This window comes from Molothrus aeneus, chromosome 12 (genome assembly GCF_037042795.1).
Source record: "Molothrus aeneus isolate 106 chromosome 12, BPBGC_Maene_1.0, whole genome shotgun sequence".
NCBI classification, from domain to species: Eukaryota; Metazoa; Chordata; class Aves; order Passeriformes; family Icteridae; genus Molothrus; species Molothrus aeneus.
Genome location: NC_089657.1, coordinates 3,112,377 through 3,135,172, shown reverse-complemented (window position 1 = coordinate 3,135,172; position 22,796 = coordinate 3,112,377). Strand labels below are relative to the sequence as shown.

The 22,796-nt window shown below is 45.1% G+C and overlaps 1 protein-coding gene across 1 annotated transcript in view; it reads right to left on the bottom strand.

Annotated features, from left to right (window-relative positions):
• CNTN3 (contactin 3) overlaps positions 1 to 20,050 on the bottom strand; it is a 104,342-nt gene extending 84,292 nt beyond the window's left edge. The window contains exon 1 of the mRNA XM_066557785.1: positions 19,970 to 20,050. The gene's annotated coding sequence lies outside the window, so the exon portion shown is untranslated. The remainder of the gene's footprint in view (positions 1 to 19,969) is intronic.
• Between the last annotated feature and the right edge of the window lie 2,746 nt (positions 20,051 to 22,796).

Here is a 22,796-nt window from a genome sequence, read left to right as displayed (position 1 = left end):
AAAAAAAATCAGCTTTTTTTTTTCCTTTAAAATTAACCTTCCAGACCTTTGAACTTTCAGATCATATAGCATGGCAAGTGATGCCCAAGAATGTCTGAAAGAAATAAAAAGTTTGGGAAAGGTTCAAGAGTCAGTAATTTTACTCAGTGACCTTAATTTTTACTATACAGAGTCAAACATAAAAAAGAAGTAGTTCCCTAAAGGGGGAATTTTTATTTCTATATATATATAGAACTGGAACTTGTCAGAGCTGGCTGGCAAGTTCATTTTAAACTTGGAGTTTGAGCAGGAGGAATTTGTAGAGTCATTGAGTCTAAATGAATCAGAAATTCCTGGAACTCAGGAGAGCTGTGGAGACCCAGAACTTATTATTATTATTATTTTTCTGTATTGATCACAAAGCTCAGCACAGAAAATCAAGTGATGTCCTGACACTAGAGGTCAGCAGACCTTTGCTAAGGCGGGGAATTACTAAAATCTCATAAAATCATGGAATTATTTGGGTTGGAAAGGACCTTAAAGATCATCCCATTCCCACCTTGCCATGGCAGGGACACCTCCCACTGCTCCCAGCCCCAGTGTCCAGCCTGGCCTGGACATTCCAGGGATCCAGGGGCAGCCACAGCTGTGCCAGGGCCTCATCTGGGTAAAATATGAGATTTATCCTCCAGTTAACGCTGAAGTCATCTCCACAGCATAGCGTGAAAAGATGAGGTGCTGAACACTCCACAATCCATTTCTGATTATCCTCAGAATGAAATCAGCAGTTGTAGAAGTGACACAATCCACCAGGCTTCCATGAGGAAACAGCTGAGCTGGAATTTCCTCATCACTGAGTCCAACCTCTGCCTCCCACTGTCCCTATCCAAGCCTGAAGGCACCAGTGCCACGATGAAAATATTCCAGTTTTGCATGGGAACTCCACATTTACCTCTCCACGGTCAATTAAAAAATAATTAGAAAAATGCTACAGTCACAGGCTTTTGAAAACCCAAAGGAAAGAGAAGTGAACCCCTGTGGTAGTTCTCCATTTGGACCTGATTTACCAAGGTGATCTTTAACACCAGGGAATCCCAGATTTTGCTTCAATGCCAACACAGCCCAGCTCACTTGGATCTGTGTTGAGATGAATCCAACTCAAAAGTGCTAAAGGTACCTGCAAATACCCAGGCAAGGCTGGACTGTCCAGTGGCACAGCTGACCAGCAATTATTTACAAAAATCAAACTGGTATCTGTCATCTGCTGCACTGAAGCAGAGATGGTACCAGTTTCAGAGTGTAGCAGGGATTTTTGCCAGTTGAAGGAAAGAGTTAATTCAATTTGACACCATCCACCAGGCAGATCTAGAGAGTAAGAGATCAGAGTAAATGCATGGGAGAGATTGGAAAGGCCTTGGAAAACAGAACACAGAGGCAATATTGGCCAGCACAGAGGCAGCAGCTTCTGAAAGGAACACAAATGCATCCACTACACCTGCAAGGCTGTAAATAAAAAAGGATTGACCAGTTAAAAGCCACAGCAGCAAGACAAAGAACAGAGTTACAGAACCTGCTGAGCAATGCTGTGCCCGGCTCCTGAGATAAATTTAAGTAAGTTAAGTAAGTTAGGTACGTTTAAAATGGTGCTCCAAGGAGAAATGGGATTGCTCCAGCTCCTGTGGGGTCTCATTAGATCCCAGTTGCAGGGCAGCAGCACTCATTAGGGAGCTGCTGGCCAGGGAGCCCCTGGCTCTTCCTCAGCCTCCTGTCCCTGCAGGGGCACTGGCAGCAGCCAAACCCCCCTGGCCAAGCTGCAAGCACAGAATCAGCCAGGAACATCCACAGAATCTTCTCCATTCCCAAGCAGGGTTAAAGCTCTCTCCAGTGTGCCATTAGCAGAGGCCTAGTTAAAAGCATCATTTTATACAAAATTAATTTACAACAGCTTAATGTGGAAGAAGCAGCAACTGTTCTGTGGAGAGTTTTATTACAGCTTCTCCTGTCTGGCTGCATTTATGGGCTCTGAGGCACGGTCCCCTGCCTCCCCAGCCCATCCATCCTCTGCACTTGATCCAAAGCTCCCTGGAACCCAGCTCACACAGGTGGTTCTGCTCTGCAGAACGCCCTCCCTGGCCCTGGAACTCATTCCAGTCCCTCCTTCTCCCAGTGCAGCAAAGAACATTTGTAGTGATTGAACGGCCACTCTGCCCACAGCCAGTGCCACAGAACATTTCTGCTTTTTAGCTCTGATTCCTCACGACAGCCCAGCCCCTGCACACACCAGCAGGGTTTGCTCAGCTCCCTCCTGCAGCTCTGCCATCCCACTAATCACTAAAACACCTTTAGCTCAGCTCAGCCTTTACACAGGGAGCTAATCCACCTCAACAAAAGCAGCACGGTAGCAAGAAAAAAAAAATTTAAGGAGTGCTATTTATCTTAAAGTCCTCAGGAATCCTGCTCTGTTTTAAGCCCATCAGCCTCTTCACATCCTGCCAGAGGTTTTTGCTCTGCAGCACCTGTGGAGACAGCTCAGCTCCATCAATCCTGGCACACCCATGGGAACACCTCACCCAAGAACCAGCTCTGCATTCTCCCCAAGTTTTCTGGGAAATGTTCACTGGACTCTCTTTAAACTCTTGCCATTTTATCAGTGATGAGATGCAATTTTAAATTAGTAAGTCTGAAGCAACAGCAACTCAAAACCCAGCAAACACTGAAGACCAATTCCCACCACAGTGACCAAATCTCACGCCACGTGTGTCACAGACGTATTTTATGAAAACTCCTTTTGACAGGATTTCTCCTCCTGAGAAGCCTCAGAAGAAAAGAAAAACAATAATTATCTGCTGCTGTGGGATGCAACTTTGATTGGTCCAAGTGAGTTGTTTCTACTTGATGGCCAATCACAGGTCCAGCTGTGTTGGGATTCTGCTCAGTCACAAGATTTTATTATCATTCCTTTCAAGCCTTCTGATGAAATCCTTCCTTCTATTCTTTAGTATAGTTTTAATATATCATTTTCTTTTAATATAATGTATATCATAAAATAATAAATCAGCCTTCTGAAACATGGAGTCAAGATTCCCATCTCTTCCCCCGTCCTGGGACCCCTGCGAACACCCCCACAGACGAGGACTTCATGGAAACTGTTTTTGGTGTTGGTGCAGTGAAGGTGTTCCAGTGCTAGAGCAGATTAATTTTTCATGCAGCTATTAAATTAAATCAGAATTATATTGCCCTCTTCTGCATTACTTAGCGAGACATCCACACATTGAACTGCTGTGGAAATCTGCTTTATCTCATCTGCACACAGACTTTGTGTTTAACATCAAACTCACTCCCAGGCTCCAACCAAAACCTTCCTTCAGTGCCAAAATTGTACTTCCCAAACATACAGGAGAGAAGGATGTTAAAAACCAAATACTTGCAGGAAGAATTCTTTACCTGTGGCAACCCAGAATTTTGCATATTTAGCACAAAGAAGAGCTTGAGACTCTGTACAAGTGTTAATAAAATTGAAAACTAGATAATCATATTCACCACTCAGTGCCAAAAGCCAACTTCAGCTGCTACTTGAAATATTTCCATTTATTACTCAGTAATTCAGTAATTGTTAAATGCCTTCCCAACCAGTGACAGCACAAACTTGTGCATTTAAACCCATGCTGATGAACACAAAAATATAAAAACTGCAATGCACCCTTGATGACATGACCTGTGCTCTGCCCATTAATTCTTCCTTTCTTAGAGTAACAATATTTTAAACTAATAATCAAGACTAAAAGTATTTTTTTTCCCAGAAGAGTGACCTGTCAAAAAATCAAGTATTTCCTGTTATTTTCAGGCCCCTGTTGTTGTAATTTTTGTGCCTGAGGCTTTTCCCCTGTGACCTACCAATTCCAGACACCCTTTTGATAACATTTATGGGTCAACACCTTCAACCAGGCATCCCAAGGCAGGTACTGCCAGAGGTCAGGAATTCTGTGAACCCACATGACAGCATGTCACAAATCACTTCAAAATAATGTAGGGCTGGAGAATGATGATAAACAAATCAGAGCTGTTGGAATTTTTAAAAAAATCAACTGTGAAGTTGGGTGACCTCTGGCTTGTGCAGCTGCAGTGGGGGAAAAGGTGAGACCTGATTTTTATTAAGAGGAATGACTCCCATGTCTGCATTTGTGTTCCAAACTCTCCAGCGCTGCCAGGAGCACAGGAGCCTTGGGGTGGAGGAGAATTCAACGCTGGGTCAATTCTTAGTGCCTGAAAAGAAGGGTGACCATTGGAATCAGAATGGTTTGGGTTGGAAGGGACCTTGGAGATCATCACATTTCACCTCCTGCCATGGCAGGGACACCTCCCACTGTCCCAGGTGCTCCCAGCCCCAGTGTCCAGCCTGGCCTTGGGCACTGCCAGGGATCCAGGGCAGCCACAGCTGTGCCAGGGCCTGCCCACCCTCACAGCCAAGAATCCCTTCCTAATATCCCATATAAACCTACCCTTCTTCAGTTTGAAGCCATTCCCTGTATCCCATCACTCCATCCCCTGTCAATTGTCTCTCTCCAGGTTTCCTGGGGCTCCTTCAGGCCCTGCAGGGCCACCCTGAGCTCGGCCCAAAGCTTCTCCTGTGCAGGTGAACAATCCCAGCTGTGCCAGCCTTTCCTCCCAGCAGAGCTGCTCCATCCCTGGCATCATCCTGGAGCCCCCTCTGGGCTCTCTGAGCAGCTCCAGCTCCTCCCTGGGCTGGGCCAGGGCTGGGGCAGCTCTGCAGGTGGGAAATCACCTGGCAGGGGCAGGATCCCCCCTTTCCTGCTGGCACCAGCCCAGGGTACCTTCATGCCCCATTCCTCATTCCTCAGTCTGGAGCTTTGACCAGCACACTGAGAGCTGTCCCTGGTGAGGCACAAAAATCAGCATTTCTGTGCAAGCACCTTCCTGCCATCCACTACAAATCACAGCTTCAAAAGCCTCTTTCATCCTGCACTGCTGCCCCAATAAAAACTCCTCACTTTCCCCTGCATACATAATTCCCCTTTGATATTCCTTGGCCAGAACAAAGTTGATCTGTGCCTCCCTGGTGTCCAGCTGGAATTAACACCCACATCCCACATGGATCCCCAGGAATGCTGATCCATGCTGGCTGCCCAGGTTCCAAGGGTCACCTGCAGCAATTTGTCAACAGTTCCCTCCTCATCAAAAATTTACAGGCTGCTGAATTTCCAATGATGCTACAGCAAATGGTAAAACCGTCTTCCTCAAATATTTTTTTTATAACAGAATGTGCTGTTCTCCTTCATATCTCTACTCAAAAATCACAGGGTAGGACAAGATCCTACACCTGAGCAAATAAATCCCAGAAGTGAAATTCAAGCAGATCCTGAACTGAGGCATCCAGGGAGCAAAGTGACAACAGGCCAGCAAGCACTCCAATAAACAGAACAAAAAATCTGACACAAACATGAAGCCTGTCCTCAATTCCCTCCTAACAAAAAGACTGAAGACAAATTAAAAATGAGACAACAAAAACCAACCATAGACAGCCCATTAAATGCCACAAAACAGCAAAACAGATACTCCACCTAAAAAGTGCTGACAATATTACTCTGCAACTTAAAAGAATGTACAATTCAACACAAAGATACTCTCAACATCCAAACGTACCAAAATTGACATCAGGGCAGTGTTTAACTTCTCCTAAGAGGTTACTTTGATTTTCATAGCTCCCTATTGCTGCTCTTGGTGCTAAAAATCCTCATCAAAATGAGCCCTGAGCCTGCCTGGTCCCTCTCACTACAGGAGAGGCTCAAAGTCCATCAGAGCAGGCACAAACAGCATTTCCAAGCCACTGACCTCCCCTTACACTGACAACTAAAACTGCAACACATGAGGAAATCATTCTGTGCTGAATACCTCTAGAGCTGGCAAATTAAACAGTCAGACACTTTGGGATTGAAAAACTCCAGAGACTTTTTAGGGCAAACAGTAAAATGTGTAGCTACCTACACACACACACATATCTATTTACAGAGAGATATAGGTCTATATATAAATGTATCCGTTTAATAACGTGCACTAAAAAGAGAATGGCAGAAAAGCCTCTTCCTTCTCACCCTCTTTCCTCCTCCCAAGTCTCATTAATGCTCAAGTGCCAACAAGAAAATTTATTCCATTTAAATGGCATTTCTGTCCTATAGCCACCCCAATACAGGAAGAGATCCTCCCAAGAGATTCCCCCATCACATCTTTAAAACACCCAATCCACCCTTAAAACATGACCTGTGCACTGCATTAGCCAAGAATTTTCCAGAAAATGCAGGACAGTCACTTCTTTTTCCCCAAGAGAAATGAAAAAGAATTCCTAAGGGATGTAAAGATGAGAACCTGCACCTCTCCCACCCAAATGCCACCATGGCATTGGGGCTTCCCACAAAGCCCTGGCCTCAACCTGGCTTTTAAATGGAAAATGCCTCCAAGAGAGCAGATTTTAAACTCTTAAATAATGAATTTTAATGCAGACTTTTCTGGCCAATTTACTGAGAGCAACACAGGACAGCTTTTCCTACTGCCCTGCAGATGATGTCTGACGGCTGGGTTGGTTTTATTTGGGGTTTTTAACATAAGGAAGTCTAATCCATCAAAAACTCAAACAAATAAATGTATTGCATGACACAAAGGCAGATGATTGCCCTTTAAATTGATCCTACACAGGGTATGAATTTGATATTTTATTATTATATTACACATTTCTTTTTTCCTGACCAATATCAGTGAAACTCCCCAGACCAAAGCTGGTATAAAGTTGATGCTCCACCATCACATCTGTTTACTGCCCAAGATGCAACAGGTAAGGAGTTGTTTTGTCTCTGCTCAATCACAAAAGAAGAATTAATTCCCAAGAAGTAATAAAGCAAGAGAAGAAAATGAGATAGATGCTTTGAGCAGGGGAGCAAACAAGAGGAATAAAGGAAAAAAAAAAGTGGAATTTACATTTCATATACAGCTTTGCCAGCTTCCTCTTATTCTTTTCAAATATATATATACACAGAGAGAGAGTGGGAATGGAGGAGCATGATAGAAATATTCACCAATTTCAGCAAGGAACTGAGCTTTGGGAGATATGGCCACAGGTACCCTTAATCTATCCTGTCTGTGATTATCTCCCTCCAAGTCACATGCGGGAAAATAATCCCCTGCAGCACAGAGCATTGATGTGAAAGGAGAGAAAAGCTCAAAGTCACAGCTGAATGGTTAAAGCTGAACCCATTTCTGCACTTTTCCCCCCCCCTTCTACTTCTTATTTGAGACCAAGGCAGCTTAATCTGCATTGATGTCTATGAAGTTTCACTTGAAAAGTTCTTCAGTCTGAGAGAGTTTCCTCTCTCTTATGAATAGGAATAAAATGCTCAAATATTTTTGTGAAAATGTTTCTTTTCTTTTTTACAGAGAAAACTAGGAGACATTGCCTGAGAACTTGAATACTGCATTTCAGCCAAATTTCAAACCAGCAGCACAGATATTAATCAAAAAGTAAGACTGTAAGAGAAAAACCACCCAACCAGAAGGCAGAACAAAACCCACAGGAGACCATGAGAACCCCACTAGAGACGTTCAGGGGATGAGTGTGGCTGATTTGTGTGCTCTCACACAGGAGAGCAAGAGAATCCAACCATTTCATGGTTATTATTAATAACACAGAATATGGGGTTTTCAGTTATTATTTTCATTTTAACAAACACTTTGCCAGCTCCCCCCACTCCCCACTTCCTCTGTTTTGCTGTTCACATCTCTGCTCCCCTTCATTAATCCATTTAATTCCAGCATTAGTTTAGATACACATTTGCTTCATTAACTCACTGCTGGAGGAGGCCAGCACCCTGAGATGGAAAGGAAAGGGAATTTCATCTCAGTTTTGTACAATCTAGATGTGGGAATTCATAAAATCAGAAGGTTTTAGATATCTGGATGTTACAGTTATTATTTGGGGATCTTTGTTCCTTGTATCTTCAGGAAAATGAGTCTCAGCAGAAGACTGTAATTTGGAAAAAGCAGAAATCAGAGGTTAAATTCCAGTAAGTTTTCTTCCACTGACACTAAAAGATGAATGTTACAGCCCATCCCAAGATTAATGCATGCAAATGTGGCTTATCCACCAAAAGCAGCAAAGAAAACCTAAAGCTTTTTTAGCCAAACAGCTCTGGAACACCTCTTTTATCTTTCCCATGTAATGAGGCCTCACTTTCAGGGAGAAAAATAAAACACCAAGCAAGTATTTAAATTACTTAACAAGATCTCTTTAAATATCAGTACAAGGTTAGATGTGATAAAGACTCCACTGGCTTTGCTGGGCAAGTTTGACAGCTTTGGTTTAAAAAAAAAACCACCAAAAACCCAAACAAAACTGGAAGGAGCAGAGAGCTACACTGAGATAACGTTCAGTGGTGATGAACCTAAGAGTATCTAAAGAGCTGAAAAAATCAATTTCTTGACTTAGGAACTAAATTCAAATTAGGAAATCTCTGTCTGACAAAGGTCTGAAAAACATGGAAGGAAAAGAAGATGGGGAGAGAGGTTAATTGGTTTGTAAAGTATTGAAAATACCAAGCTACAAAATGCCCTGGCATTCTGCCCTGGCAGGAAAACAAATCTGCAGAAGGGTGATGCAGAGAGACCCCATGCAGGGGGATGGAGAAACAAGCAGAAATTTAAATTCTGAGGTTCAGGAGCTTTATTTCATAATGATGATGAGGCTCATTATGGCACCAAAGTGAGACTGAGGTACAGCTCCAGGAAAGTTACACTGGGAGCTCTGCTAACCAAAAAGCTCCACTTCCCAAATACCACTTTCCTTCAGAGGGTAACCATTCTTTTGCACCATGTCTAACAGGAAAGCAGCAGCAAGCCCCAGGCCTGAGGAGATGCTGTTTTTCTTTCAGATCTCCAAGGTTCACTTCATGTCTTAATGCACTTGGTGTTGCTCTCACCATTAATCGTGTACCTCAGACCAAGAGAAAGTGCTTTTCCAGAAATGACCTCAAACTAGATTCATAATTCTTTAAAAACCAATAAAGCCACTGAACCAGAGAGCTCAGCCCTTCTGCGCTGGGCTACAGGCACACAAAGCTGCTTTATTCCCTTCAGCAAGATCCACTAGCACCTTGATTTAAAGCACAGACTGGAAACTGTTTATATGGTTTAACAGCAGTCCTGTGGGTTGAGCCAGCAGAGGAAGGAAGAGGCCAGAAGACACCAGAGGTCCTTTAGAAACACACTAGAGATGTGCTACATAAATTCAATCCACCACTAAATCCGTATTTTTCTGTGCTAAAGCACAGTCCCACCTAATACTCCATCCTAAACCTCAGATCTAGGGGCAGCAGCATCCCTGAATTCTTTCCAGATGGTCCCAGAGAACTCCAGATCTTTTACATTTCATTTTTCTGGAGCTACCATCATCAGGAGGAAAGATCCTCTCTGAAGAATGGGTAATTATGGGTGTCACTTATATTGGATGGGTTCTCATCTTGCTCACAGGGATAAGTGGTTCTAAGATGAATATGGAATTTGAGGAGTCACATCTTTTTCACATGGCCTGAAAGAGGCTGCAGCTGCTAAAATATTTGGGGCACCTCTGCATCCTTCACTGTACAGGAGAGAAGGTGAAAATCAGAGCCTTGAGGAACACATTGTGCCTGGCTTGAAGTGGTGCCATTAACAAAGTATAAACTCATCAATGAAAAAAGCTTGCACAAGAGTACTTGAAGCTGTGCCTGCAATGCATGTTTTTAACTCATAAAAAAGAATTTTAATTCTACAAAGGCTTTTGGAGCCTTTAGCTTTTTTTTCTTTTTTTTTTTTTTTTTGACTAAACAGACCATTAAATTCACCTAACCACAATGAATCAGAGAAGCAGGATTTTTCAAAGCCTAATATTAAAGGAGACTTTCAAGACTTCTTTCACTTTCCTATAATATTAATTGGATCTCCATATATTGGACTTCATGGAGAGGAAGAACACAACCATAGAGCTTTGCCAATTGATGATAAAGCCTTGCTGGGATTTTGTTTCTAGAAGTACCAACCCCTTTTAATCAGGAAAAAGTCTCAGGTACATAAAACAAAGGGCTGGATTCTTTAAAAATCCTCCACATAACGCAAAGAGAACTCGTGGAATTTATCAAAATAACGCATCCCTCAGGAGGGTTGGCAAGGAACCAGATAAATAACAAATAATAAATAACAATTATGCCCAGAACTGCAGTTTCTTGTATCTGGAGAGAGGCACAGGTGCCCAGAGAAGCTGTGGCTGTCCCTGGATCCCTGAAGTGTCCAAGGCCAGGTTGGACAGGCTTGGAGCACCCTGGGGCAGTGGAAGGTGTCCCATGGATTGGAGGGAAATGAGCTTTAAGTTCCCTTACAATCCAAACCATTCTGGGATTCTCTGTAAGTTCATTGTGAGTTAAACTTTACAAAAGGAAAGAGTAAATGGCTTTTCCATCAGTGCACCATTAACATTTATTTTGTGACAGTAAGAAAACCACATCAGCTCTCTGCTGCCATCCCTGCTTGTTTCTCAACCCCTTTTGCACAGGTGCCATTTAACCAGTTCAAATCACTTTGCATAGGAATAAATCAATCTGAGAATGGAATGTCCATTACCATCTTTAATTAGGCTTATTGGACAAGCTGCTGAGCCTTTTGGAAAAGAAAAATGTGGATCTTTACCAATCTAGAATTAAAAGAAATTTGCATTAGAATTGCAGGCACTTAACTGTCTGCAGTGCTTATTCTGGGGTATAATGCACCTCAAATTTTCCTGAAAATACAGAGGAGCTGCTGATCCCTCTCTCCCTGCTGCAGGGAGCCAAGGGCTGGCAGAAGATGGCCCTTGTTACAATATTGTAAAGGGGCATCAGGACACAGGAGACTTTTTTCTTCTGCTTGTTTTGCTAGGTTGACTGCAGGGGAGAAAAAAAAAAAAGTCATTTTTATGTCCAGGGTGTCGCTGCACACTCCAAATAAAAATTCCAAGCCTGGTTCTCTTAAAAACGTCTCTCTGGACTATTTTCTGCTGGACAGAGAACATCCTTGGACACTAGAAGTAAGTATGCCTATGTCATTAGGGATTTATTAGTTTATTAATTAGTTTATATAAATTTTCAGGCTGGAAACACCTACTGTGACAATGCCCAAGGTTCTCAAAAAGGCAGTAGGTAGCAGGTGAGGAATTAAAAGGATTCAATGACCCAGATCAGAACTGATGCCTATTCTGCATGAAGTAATGAAGAGCCCATCTCAGAAGGAGAACAGACTGGAGAAAACTCCAGATTTAATCCCAAACCACAGCACAGTTTTCCATCAGTTTCACACATTTTACTGTTGTGTTTTCATTCTGTACCCACAGCCACACAACGATCTGGGAGCTTTTTGTTCTTGCAGGAGGAGATAACTGAGCAGGTTATCAAAATCTGCACAATCATCAGGATGCTCAGATGCTGGGGGAAGAGAGGACTGTGCTAAAACAGCTGCACAGGAGAAGCACAAGGTGCTGGAGCTTTGCAACTTCCTTAAGCTGCTTAGCTCCAGATAAGGAGCTTTTGCAACTTTCTTAACCCTGGAGAACATCCAGCGAGTGATGGCAAACAGTGCTCAGGTTAAATTACACTTGGGACAGACACTTCACGAGCCATCCTGCCCTCTGACCAAGGAAAGAAGCAAAAAACCCAAGTCCCTTCCCGAGAAAAATCTGTCCAGGAAGAGCCAGGCATGGTTTAGGGAAGGAGATGAGTTCCGTGTTTGCTTTCCTTGATGTTTCCCTTGCATGACTTGGGGAATGGCACAGTAAACCCCACACCAACTTCTGAGCCAGAGATTATTTCACATTCGTCACTGAAGGATTACAGATTTTTACACCTGACTATGAAGAAGCTGCTTTGTGGTGGTACTTTTGAAAGTAGAAGAGCTTTAGAAAGGAGTTTAAACTCTGCAGCCATTCCAGTCACCAAACACAACTACTGAGGGCTGGTCAGACTCTTCATCTGGAAACAAACCCAGAAATATACCTGGAAATAAACCTATCAACCCACACTGGGCCTCATCAAGGGTATTTATGGGACAGGACAGGGACAAGGTCAAAGCCCTAAGGACTTACAACAGGCTTGATTAAGTTCCATCCAAGCTGGGAATTGAATGAGCAACAAACAGGAGAGAGATGCTCCTGTTGAAGGAAGCCTGAAAAAAAGATGGGAAAAGTCCTTTCTTTCAGCTCAGTGCCTTCTGGAGAGGCACCAAGTGCCACCACCACCACTTCCAGGGGTGTCACTGCCCAGGCCAGGGCTCAGCAAACACCCCAGGGGCTGGCAGCGCTCCCCTCTGCAGCAGGAGCTCCCAGGCTGTGCCTCTCAAGAGGATGGGCAATTTCCTCAAGGTCCAGGTTATTTCAGCTGCTTTGTAAGAGGACACAACTGCAGAGTAACTTTCCAGTCTCCAAGTGCACCTGGTGACACACTGGAACTTTCTTATCTCAGGATTTTAGTGTGTGTGAAGCACAGCTCTGGGGCAGGGAAGAACCTGCTACAGAAAAGAAGTGCCAAGAAAAATCCACAATCTCTTATTCCAGGAGCAGAGGGCATGAAACTTGACTTATCCTTCATTTAACAGTTGCAGAAGAACAGCACTGTTAGATGTAACACGTCTTCTGTTTGCATTTTAAGCTTATGGAGGAAAAGAGATGCTCAAGGAGACTGTAAACTACAGCTTTTAAAGCATTAGAAACACTGCTCTTCACCAGGGCCATAGCAATTGTTATTTTCTTCAGCAACACAAGAGCTAAAATAGTCCATGTGAGATTCAAAATCAAATAGCTACGAAAATTATAGTGAGAAATTGAAAAACTGCAAGATCTATATAATCAGATTAGGCTCAACAACTAAAAGGAAAACTACCACATGGATGCAACCCCTCCAAGAACTGCATTTGATTCTACAAACAGTTTGCCAGTTCTCTGTAAGGCTTCACTGCTTTTTCCACTGTAATCTCAACAGGATTTTCAGGCCAGGAAAGATGTGACAATCAATGGGAGGAGTAGTGCTGTGTGAGAATGCAGCCCCTCAAAAATGGGGGGGAAGAGGAAAAGAGCTCTGGTTTACATTAATTTAGCCCCTTCTAGGAGGAAAGCTAACTCTTGCTCAGTCAAGAGGAGAACAGAAGTCAATGCCCAAAATGGGACAGGGTTACACATGAGCAGCTGCTGCCCCTCACCTTTTCTAGAAGGACAAAAACCCATTCCAGTGCATTTCCCCCGCAGGCAGGCAGGAATGGCACAGAGCTCCTGGGGTCTGTGAATGCAGCCCTGGGCTAACACAGGTCCAGGTAAACTGGAATTCAACTCCAACACACAATACTCAAGTTTTCAGCATCAATTTAGCCAGCCAACTTCTACCTTTTTTAATAGGAAGACATTAGGGCAGGTAAATCAAGGTAATCTTCCTCCTCTTAGGATCAATGATGAGATCTTGAGTCTAAAACAACAAAACATTTTCTGTGGGGTGGAAAGCTCAGCCAGTGAATCTTTATCCAAAGGAGGTGCACACTGCTAAAAACCTGCTCTTAAATGCTCAAGTGATGCACTTGAAGGACTGCAAACCACAGAAACCTGGGGTCTTCTACTGATCCTAACAGTGCAAAGGAAAGCACCTGTGTCAGGATAGATGCTAATGGTTCTTCATCCTGTTTCTTTAGAGCATTTGTTTTTAAAAAGTGAAAAAAGGTCATTTATTATTTAATTGTCCTGCTTGAGCACACAAACTTCAGAGGCAAAGAGGTGCTGGTGTTCAGGCAGTGACCTGGCAGAAATGTTCCCAATTACACCCTGCCTTATCAATTACCCTGGCAGAGCAAACATGCATATACAGCCTTTTCTTTTTATTGTCATTTACAAGCGACACCAACACACTGGGCTGAGATGTTAAATTACCCAGGGTGCTGCAGAGAGCTCTCCTCCCACTCTGCTTTGCCCACACAACAACCTGCACCCCACTCGCAGCAGCAGGCACCAAAAATTTCATATTAAACAAAGAAAAAGTCATCACAGGAACGCTGATATTTTAGTCAGGAGATTTTGATATGAAAACTGCACCACCCAGGACCACACCAAGGGCTATTACCTGTTCCAGCATCCCATAAAAATCAAGTATCTCCCCCACTCTGGCAAAATCAGACCCTGTTTTCATGGCTTTACAATCCAGCTCTCCTCAAGCAGAAGGACAGAGGGACAGGTGGGACAGACACAGCCAGGTGACTGCACCGAGCTTTAAGAATGCAGGATAAAAATCAAAATATTTTGCAATATCCAGGGGAACAAACAGTAGTGTCTGCAGCTAAATTTGCTGGTTTCTCCCTGTAAAATACTCCACAGTAATATGTCATTAGAACAGTGTTTTTCATCTTGCACATTTCACCAGGAATGCTAAGAGATGCCAACTTCAACAAATGGAATGTCTTCAAATGCAGAGATGCGTGATCCTTCTGCAAATGAACTATGAAAATCTGTATGCTTGCAAGCTAAACAGAATTTATCATTTACTGATCCACCCTGGATTGGATTAGACAGGAATTGCTCCTTATGTAGTCAAGCACTGCAGTACACTGGAAATTACTGTCCTGACCTCAGCACAACAAAAGGGATGCTGGACATGCTTCACATTAAGCCAGACTGTGGAAAACCAGTTGATTTTCCCCACTAGTTTACTCCAACGAGAGGTTTACAGCTACAAACAGCTGTAATTTATTATATTTTACATTTCACAAAAGGCCTGAACATGTTGAGCAGTAATACTCTTCAGAATTGTCAAGGCCTATTGAAGTGAAATATGCTTCCCACATCAGGAACATGGCACTGTGATTTCAGCAGGGCTAGAAAAGCAGTAGGATTTTTTTTTCTTTTTTTCAAACAGGAATAGTGAGAGTTTTTAGAATAGTTAATACCAGGGTAGCTCATTACCACTTGTAAAGTTGGTGGAACAGGAATCTGGATTTAACCATAATGTTTCAACAAGGCTCAAACCACTTTTTCAAAGCTACAGTAAATTCAAGATTTCTCACGTCTCTGTTAAAATTAACTGTACAAGTGGGTTCTTCCTCAACCACAGATCTCAAAACCAAGGGAACAGGACAGAAATAGATCTGTAGGAATGGTAGGAGAACTGCCCTTACCTGGTGCCTCTTGCAGTGCTGTGTGTCCATCAGCCCTCAGAGAGAAGCTCTGGACTCCACAGCTTCCTTGATGCACCACACAAAGGGCTTATTAGGGTTAAAAACTGCTTTATTTACTTCTTTCTTCATTTAAACCCAGTGTAGAGGGACCAATCTGGAACTGCTGAAGCAGTTTAGCCATTCTGGACTCGTTCTGCAAATAAGCTGGGCTCAGGAAAGCAGAGACAGCTCTCACACACCTGCTGAGGGCCTGCAGGAGCCCTGCTCCATCCTGGAATTGCAGAATAAATATCAGGGGGCACAAGGGTCCCCGGGTCTCAGGGAGGTTGGTGGCACTGTTTTTAAGTCAGATTTCCCTTGCACAAAGAGTTTTTTTCAGCTCCTTCCTGCTCACCCCTCCTTGCCATCACAGGCAGCGCTTCCCCCTCACACTGCAGCTCAGAAATGCATTATTTGTATTTGCCAGAAACCAAGAACTGGCTGACAAAAATAAAAAAAGAAACAAAAAACAGACAAGTCTGCTTATCCCTGCTTTTCTGCTATCACCACTCACTCCCAAGCCTTTTGCACCCCAGAGCTCATTTTCTGGGAGCCCCCAGACCTGCAGTCCAGATTTTAAGCGTTTCATGATTCAGTCAAACACAGATAAAGTTCCTCCTGTGTGCAAGCAGGATTAAGAAAACACTAAAATACATCTCCAGGTTTCAAATCCTGGCTGTTCCCATTAAATGGGTTTCTCCAGAAGAGAATGAGCTGCAGGTGGGATTGTCCAGGGCTGAGCACAACTTCAGCAGCTCCCACTGCTGCCTCCCCCAGCTGGAAGTGCAACACCTCTGCCAGTTAATTAATTATTCTTGACATTAATTAATAGAGAAAATTTTCAAGAGAAAAATGCCTGGATGTTGTAATTTTGGAAAAACGTCTACATTAGCTATGCCAAATGAAATTATTACTTATTTTAAATAATATTATACTTTATTACACTTTAAAAGTGAAATTTTAGGGGTATAAAACTGACTGCTGTTTAAAAATAAAGCCAATGCTATAAACACTATGACCTGCATTTCATCTGACCAAATTTCAACATGCAGATTTTTACTTTTCACTAATAAAATACCACCTAACTCCATTATTTCACCAGCTGCCCACCACCTTCACTCAATCAAGAATCCATAAGATTTCTGAACTCCTGCCACTTGCCCTCAGTCTGTATTAAATCTTTTCTTTGTATTAGACAGCACACTAAAAAAAATAAATCAATATAAATAAATTTCAGTTGGCTGTAGTCAAAGCTCAAAGGTTTTTTTCCCCCTTCCCACTCTTGTTACCCCAGCAGTGCTCTCCTGGGTACACTTCTGTTTAAAAGGCCATCAGCTCTGATCTGGTTTTCATCTGTCTCCGTGGACCAAGAACTGTGTGGCTTTTTGAGCTCTGAATCAGCTTATACAAACCTGCAGCCTTGACCTAATCCTTTCCTGTTTAGGCACATTACAAGGTATCACTGATAATTGTTTAATTTTTTCCTGCAATTAATTTTCCTACATCACATCCCGCAAAATGTGGACCATCAAATCTCCACTGAAAAGTTTGGGCTACAATTCTAAACAGCTTCACTAAATCAAAGGTGGAGATGTTGGCACAGGAGGGAACTACAGCTCTTCCAATTTAAGTTTTCTGCATTCCAGTTGTTTTTCAATGGGCTAATCACGGACTGAATTATCCCTGGTTTGGCTGAGAGAGGGAAACTTCAGCTTTAGAGCTGCAAAACCAACCAACCAACCAACAATACCTGAAACAAGAACTGCTGTCACTGCAGATGTATTTTAAAGGCAGCAGCAACAAAGCACCAAGGCAAGTCCATTTCCAGAGCCAGTTCCTGTGGCACGTTCAGTTCTGAAGAACCAAAACATTAAATTCCTAAGCTTCTCCAAACAAAAGTCAGAGTATCCTGCCATTTAACCCATCTTGACATCACCCATGCACAACAGGAGCTTAAGCCAGGCTTGCATTACAAAGGTCCCTTGAAAAAAGTCATTTTTCATCACTTGTATCTCCAACAGTGTTCAACTTCCATGTGTGCATGCATCCCAGGGGACTCTAATCCACTGTTCCCTGCTTTCCCAACGTGAACTGGTAGATTATGGATCTGGCAGCACAGCAAGACAGACCTAGCTCCAAGCTGAGCACCAAGAAGGATAAAAAATTACTTTGTATATGAACAAACTTCCTATTTTCCTTGATTTTCTAGTAAACCAAGACCAGGCTTAGAATTCTTTCTCAAGTCATCCAAAGTCAGGAGGGATGCTCACCTCCAGCCCCAGTCACTCCTCATCACTGATCCCTTCCCTGTCCCTGCAGGTTTGCTGGCTCCTCAGACTCCTCACACCACTGTGAATACACAAAAAAATCTTGCTTGCAGACTGCAGTTAATCTGTGTCTCCTGGTATCAAAGTAAATCCTGATGATTTCCATACATATAAAACCACTGGCTTATGTCACTTGTAAGACTCAGCCTCTTCCAGGAAGAGCAGTAAAAAGATTGAATCTATTTGCAGAAGCCTCCCGTTGCTGTATCACAACAACATTAAAATGTTCTTGTGGTATTGCAATGGGAAAATTCCCACAAGAACATAAACATAAACAACATCAAAGACAGCAAAGCTAGCTCAGAAACAAAAACAAACAACCAAAACCACCGCCCCTGCACAAGTGGTTGGAAGCATTTGTGGGTGGAAACTTCAGAAGCATTATAGAAAAGTGACAAGAAAATATGGCACTGCTCCTTAGCTACGGTGACGTGATCTTCAGGGATTTAAAGAACAAGTAGTTTAGGTAGGTCCATATTTCATATCCATATTTCATTTCATTTTCAAAGCTCAAAGCTTTGCAGGGTGTGCAGCCAGCTGGGTGCACGCTCGGATTTCTGAGCAAGACCCAAACTTAGGTGACCAACGTTGGAGCTGAGTGAGCCACAGGAGTCACCACCAGAGCTTGTCACAAATCCCCCAAAATCCAGTGGTTTAACTGTCTTAACAGAGAAGAAAACCAAGCTGCAGACCAGCTAGACAGCCCCTACCTGTTCTATTCATGGAGGTGACATCCACAAAACCCACTCTGGAAAAACCCCAGAGCCACTGGCAGCTCGCAGATGCTGCGCTCCCAGCAAGCAGCACCTCCCACTGCTTTATTCCAGCAAACAGCCCAGCTTCCAGCAGTGCTTCCATCCATCCCCTGCCGTGCTAGGGAGTGAGAGGCAGAAGCAGAAGGAGCAGGGATCTTTGGGAGCCCTGAAGAGCCAGCGGGGCAGGACAGAGCTCACAGCACCTTTAGCGGCAGCCCCAGCACCAAGTCGGCAGCGTTTGGCAAGAGTTCAGCACCTTCACCAATCATTCCCCTCAAATGCTTTCACAAATGCATTTGCCAGATTACTGTGGGAAGTCTCTTGCATGATAAACAACTTTTCGGAACAATTCCACGTGGGTAGTAACACACTTTCAGTGCCTACAAGTTCAGTATTTCCATTCCTGATTTTAGTATTTCGTTCATATTTTCCCATATACATTTAAAAAACGCATCACTGAACAAGCCTGGCATGCAGCTTAAGCCGGAGTTCGAGTTTCTCTTGCAAAATACAGCAGTCAATACTTTGGAGAGTTTCTTGCTCTTCATTAAGGTCTTGGTTTTGATTTTTGCACTCAATAGAAATACTGGAATTCTTCCCCCCCCCGTGTAAAAAATCAGTATTGATTCTGTTCGTGTGTCAGTGGCACCAATAAGGTTAACCTAACTAACCAGTTCTCACCCAAGGCTATCCCTGGATCATTCCCCATCAGGAACGGGCTGATCTCCCTCCGACGCATCCAACAAAATGGTGCTTGGATTTGGGTTAACCACAGCCAGGCACCACGCTGAACTGCCAACAAGGTGACACACCGCGATGCTGGGGACACCAGCAGCTCGCACCCAGCCAGGTATGAGCCATGAAGTTGCAAGGGAAGGCAGATGAGCGGCCAGAGAAGGAGCAGCAGAGCCGGGGAGCGCTGCAGGGGCTGCCGCGGGGAGCGGCTGAAACTTGGGGCCGGCTCGGTCTGCCCTGCCCGGCTGACGGCAAAGTTCCGCCGTGGCCACGACTCGGTCAAACCCGAACGGCCGCGGGGGACGTGCAGAAAGAGAGAAATTCTCATTCGAGAGGGAAAAGAAAGAGCTTCTCAACAAGCGTTCACTGGCGCGGTGTGCGGGGGCTGTTTCAGACCAACGCCGCCACCAGAGCTGGGGGCGAGCTCCCGTCCGCGCCTTCTCGCATTTGAGACAATTAGCACTTAATTAAAAGCAAAACCAGAGTCTCCCAGATTTAGAACTTGGGCAACTCCAGATTCAGAACAATTTTACATGGGAAAAAGCCCAAACCCCGTGCAAACGCTCAGACCGCCGGCAGCCGCACGCTCCGACGCCGCCGGACCCGGAGCGCATCCCCAGCCCCGGGGGAGCCGCGGGCGCCTGGCGGAGCCCTGGCCCCGGGACAGATGGACTGGGGGGAACAGCAGCTCCCTGCAGGTGGGCGAGGAGCCTGGCAAATGCCACCAGCCAGGATCACCCAGGCGGGCAGCGGCACGTACCGAGCGCCCGTGCCTGGCGCTGCATCCCCCGAGCCAGGCAGGGACGCGCCCGGAGCGGTGTCGGTGTCCCCGGTGCCGCTCCCCCGCTCCATCCCCCCCGAGGGATGCGGGGCGCTCTGCGCTCCCCTCACCGCTGCCCAACTTTGTTCCCCGAAGTTGCCCACCTGCAGCCGAGCCGTTCCGGCCGCCGCAGCGCCGTCGTTCCCCGCGGAGCCAGCGCCGTAATCCTGCGGCTCCCGCGGCTCCCGGCGCCTCTTCTGAGCGGCGCTGGCCGCGCTCCCGGCGGCGGGGCGGGCCCGGCGCGATCTCCCGCCCACCGCTCCTCACGGCTCCTCAACTCACCGCCCCGGGGCCGTACAGCCCAGCCCGCTACAGCCCAGCACGGCACAGCCCCTCCGGACACAGCCGGGCCCGCCGGCGCCGGGGATGCTCCGCTGGCGGCGGCCGCGGTTCCCCCGGGGCTCCGCTGGACGCACCCGCTCAGGGGGGATGCGCTGCCGGGGAGAGTTGAGGCGTTATGGCTTAAATGAAAACTGCATCTCGTTTCTGGGCTGGAAGCCCAGGGAAAGAGTCAGGTTCACGTAGGTCGCTGTGCAGGAGCCGGATGGAGGTTTTATTGGATCTGGCTCTGGCTGATCGCAGCATTAGAGCTGTGTGGTGTAATTAAGGCTGAGCAGAATTCCTTTAAGTTCCTTTTTTTTTTTTTTTTTTTTCCCTTAGCGGGTAGTATTAAAATTTCCTGAAATCTGTATTATCTTTCAGCATCCCAAAGCATAGTGAATTGTGTGTTATAATAAAGTGTACATTAGCTCCCTGTGCCTCAGTTGAAGTCAAATTTTCCCAGAGATTACTTTGTCTTCAGAGCCATAGTGGAGTGTTGACATTAGAGTCAATCATAGCACCATAGAATGGTTTGGGTGGAAGGGACCTTAAATCCCCTCCAGTGCCACCCCTGCCATGGCAGGGACACCTCCCACTGTCCCAGGTGCTCCAGCCCCAATGTCCAGCCTGGCCTTGGGCACTTCCAGGGATCCAGGGGCAGCCACAGCTGCTCTGGGCACCTGTGCCAGGGCCTGCCCACCCTGCCAGGGAACAATTCCTTCCCAATATCCCATCCATCCCTGCCCTCTGGCAGTTTGAAGCCATTCCCTGTGTCCCATCACTCCATCCCCTGTCAATTGTCTCTCTCCATCTTTCCTGGGGCTCCTTCAGGCCCTGCAAGGCCACCCTGAGCTCGGCCCAAAGCTTCTCCTGTGCAGGTGAACAATCCCAGCTGTGCCAGCCTTTCCTCCCAGCAGAGCTGCTCCATCCCTGGCATCATCCTGGAGCCTCCTCTGGGCTCTCTGAGCAGCTCCAGCTCCTCCCTGTGCTGGGATCTTCCCAGAAGGGAGAAAGGACCTAATGGCTGTTGTTTTGTGCACAGAAGAATTCTGGACAGGGTGGTGATGCTTTGCTCTCATGGCATAAGGAGGAAGGATGTGAGGAAAACAATTTGCTTCTTCAGCAAATAAAATTTAAGTCACTGCCCCCTCCATTTCCCTTCCTGTCCAGTTGTGTCATGAATTATTGAAATGTGCTGGCTGAGAAACAATGACATCTCCTCTGGGGAAAGTAGAGACTTGACACAGCATCTGTTGACCCAGACTTGGTGCAGGAGCCCTGACCTGAAGAGATGTCCTTACTTCTCCATGCATGTGCAGGTTTATAATTAAGAAATGTCCAGCAGTGTAGCCACTTCTGTAATGAAATGTGGCACTGGTCTGAGAAAGGGATGTCAAAAAATAAATTATCTCAGGAAAACAAGATGCATTTTTAATTGGCAGAGTGTGATCAAATAGGACTCGTAGAGATGACAGAATTCCAGGGATTTAATGAGCTACCCTGAGCTGAGCTCAGAGGTTTGTAGCAGCGAGGTCCAGCTCAGCCCTGGCATGGAGCAGGAGGGAGCTCCCAGCCTGTTTGGGCTGCTGCAGCACAGTCTGATCTCTCCACCACATCTCTGAAGCTCCACTTTGGGCTTTTGCCTGGAAGATAATCCTAACTTCCAGTTATTATTGCACTAATCCTTAGCTAGGACTGGGCTCAAGCTTTAGTTCCCCACTCAGGTAGAGAGTGCTGTGAGCTGCTCTGTGGGGCAGTGGCTGAGCCTGGGGCAGGAGCCAACCCCAAATGCAGATTTGGCTCCCTCAGAGCTGTGCTGCTCACATGCTCACAGCACCCCAGTCTTATGAGAGCTGACAAGGTCGGGGACCTGTGGCACAGCTCTCCTCATGGAAATAGCAGCTTTAGCTGTGAAGGCCAGCGTGAGAAGGATAGCCTGTATTTTTATGCTTGACCAGCCACAGAGGCTGTTCAAATTTTAAAAATGCATCCTGCAGTTTGCCTTGCCTGGTGTCCTTTGTCACCTCCAGCCCAGCTCCATTTTGGACTCCTTTGGCCAACTAATATATTTTTTCAATTTCAGTTAAGTCAAAGACTTCAAATTCCTATCATAGGTATCAAGTTCAGCCACATAAAAGATACTTTTATTTTAAGTTTGTCAGAGAGGCACTTTATGAGATTGTGAGGTTGAAAAGATGACTCTAATCTTTAAGATGACAAGTTAAAAAGGACAAAACCCACTCTTCCCCTCACTTATTTTCCAGCAACCCAGGCATACAGAAATAGTGGGGTTGTAAGTGCTTTTCCTGTATTCATTTCAGAAAACACAGCAAAGGTGCAGTATCACCATATACTTACTGAAGGGAAGCAATTTGCAGACAGTGAATTCTCTCAGGTTACCTGGAATGTTTTCACACAGCCCCTGAGCTTGTGCTGCCCTTCTGCCATCTGGGCTTCTGAACCCACTGCAATATTCACCTTCAATAATAACAACTGAATTACCAGTCTCATGCTCCTTCCAGCTAATGATTTTTTTTCATTTCCACTTGTCATTCAGACATCACTGTCGACAGCTCTCTGAAGTTACATGTGAAGAACAGCCGTGCTTCT